At 38.1% G+C, this 2,500-nt stretch overlaps 1 protein-coding gene across 3 annotated transcripts in view; it reads right to left on the minus strand.

Annotated features, from left to right (window-relative positions):
• Positions 1–2,415, minus strand: part of LOC113829101 (transcription factor p65) — a 41,715-nt gene extending 39,300 nt beyond the window's left edge. For all 3 annotated transcript variants that reach the window (XM_027382195.2, XM_027382194.2, XM_027382193.2), the window contains exon 1: positions 1,782–2,415. The gene's annotated coding sequence lies outside the window, so the exon portion shown is untranslated. The remainder of the gene's footprint in view (positions 1–1,781) is intronic.
• Between the last annotated feature and the right edge of the window lie 85 nt (positions 2,416–2,500).

A 2,500-nucleotide genomic window follows, 5' to 3' on the forward strand; every position in this document is an offset into this window, starting at 1 on the left:
CAGCCTACAAATTGACTCCTTGGCAACTGAGCATTTGTGCAATTATCTATGGATATGCAAAATTCACAAAACAAACTTACAGTAATTATTGCATGTTCCTGGTCATAACAGGTTAATCTCCTTGCAAAAAAATATAATACCATTGCCATGGTTCCCTGCATTCATTTTCAACGATAAAAAGACAACCTTGCTCTTAACTATAGGTGCATAAAACTATATGTGCAACTGTAAGAAATTACCTTTCAAAGACTAAGTATTTTTAATCATACTTAACTTCTATATTTCAGGAATCCCCTTACTACAAAGGGCATGTACTATGGCATAAAATTATGCAATTCACCAATTGTATTGAAGAGCATTGTATAAAGGGTATTACAGGGAAAAAAAACACCTATCGTTCACATTTTTTCCTTGTTTCCAAGCAAATAAAGAGATGCTAAAGCTGATCTGCACATTTCAAATAAGAAGCCATCACTAAAGTTTTATATAGCTGCTTGGGGCAAGGTAGACTGACTATTCCAAGGAGTTCAAACCCAGTTCTTGTAACGGGAAGGTGTGTGCATGATTGTTATATTGGTTTCATATCAGATATACATTTGTGTTGTGGTATATACACTGATGATACCTCCAAAAGATTTATTATCAAATGGGGAACCAGAACCAGTTCACCTTCCCACTGAACTCATATGCCGCACAGGTAACCAAGATTGTTGAGAACATTATATACTATGAAGATGAGTACACTGACATAAAATAAAAGCTTAGAATTATTCTTTTTTACATTCCACAGAAATCAAATACATTTCATATACCCAACCTTCCAACTTCCTATGTCCTCCAAGCCTGTTGGTTAAGGAAAGGGGTGGGGTTGATAACATAGAAGCCAAAAGTTTGTACAGAAAATGAATACATGGTTCATTATTATATCAAACTATTAGTCTAAATCTCGTCAGGAAAAGTCATATTGTCACAGATTAATAATTTCCTAGGTCCTGTTTTTAATCTACATTTATCATTAAAGTCCTTAGAGATGTTGCTAGTTTGATTCAATTTTCCAGTTAGACTAATGTACATTTCTTACAAACATACTAAGGGACTGAGCTATATCTTCCACATTCAAATATTCTCTGCAGTTAATTCGTATTACAGACAATTATGTTCCTCAACAAAATGTTATTATTTTTTTTTTAAATAAGTACACATTAATTATGTGGTACTGCTTTCTTTATGTAGAACAATTCCATATAAAGCAATTCAAAACTCACAACTCATGAAGGACCTTCATTTGATCGTGCAGTGATCACTGACAACAAAAAAGCTAGTGAATCCACAAGCAATTCTTCAAGAAAAATATTCCATTCACCACCCATCAAAACGTGTCACAACTTGTTACATAAACAACCATAAAAATAAGACACCGATATATTTACTGCACATCCCGAAGACAACTAATTAACAAATATAACAGGAAGTTTGTGCATAAGTCAAGGATATATAGGCCTACGCGAGTCTCCCCACCAAAAATAAACAATAAATAAACAAAAAATTATACAAGGCCTTTCAACAAAAATCACCAAAAATCGTTAACCCAAGAATATGAGGATTAGCGAGGAAAGCATCCCGCAGCAGCACCCGAGAGGAGGGGGAAGGTGAGTGCAAGCAGAAAAGAGCTAAATGTGTCTCTTGTGTCCGCCGTCTTGTGTCCTCTTCGCTCCACGCCTTCCCTCCCACTTTTATCTCCACACTGTCTCTCTCCCTGTCCGTCATCCTTTTTCACTCACCTCCTTTGACCGTAGGCTTCTGTCACACTTGCCTACACACTCATGATGGGCAGTCAACGCCGAGACCAATAGAAATCTTGAGAGAAAATAAGAGTAACTTCCTCCCGTATTTTGGTCTGGATGACTAAAGTCTATTCCCAGAACAGGACCACAACAAGGTTGGTGATTGGTCGAATGTGGTCACGTGGTATGCTATAAGGCCGGTGATTGGTTCCTCGAGGTCACGTGGTACACTGCGTTCTAGTTCCTACTGTGCTTTCATTATAGGAAAATCATTTGCGCGATATTGCATATTTCCAGGGAACACAAAACTATCACGAATTTCTAATTTATTTCATTTCACTACAGTTTTAATCATGTTTAAGCCAGAGAGATGATCTTTAAGAAATACTATATCCTCGCTATAACGCACCCATCACTTGCACAAGAGAACTTCTTGAGCGAATTTCTCAAGGTCATACGCTACAAAAAATATATAAGCATGTATATCACTGAACACTACTTAAGAAAGAGCATTCATTTCATATGCACCACATGTCTTTATCTTTAAGCTCAACCCAGCAAGATGCCTGCACTAGGTAAAGTCTGAAACCTCACTGGATGGCCGCTTTCAGAGAGCGTTGGAAAAGGACTGTCATATCCGGTCATGGGGCTGTCCACGGCCTTGTATACCCAGCCCCCACATGGGGGGCTGCCTCCCTCCCACCGGGGAAATCCCC

This window comes from Penaeus vannamei, chromosome 3 (assembly GCF_042767895.1).
Source record: "Penaeus vannamei isolate JL-2024 chromosome 3, ASM4276789v1, whole genome shotgun sequence".
In the NCBI taxonomy this organism is placed as follows: Eukaryota; Metazoa; Arthropoda; class Malacostraca; order Decapoda; family Penaeidae; genus Penaeus; species Penaeus vannamei.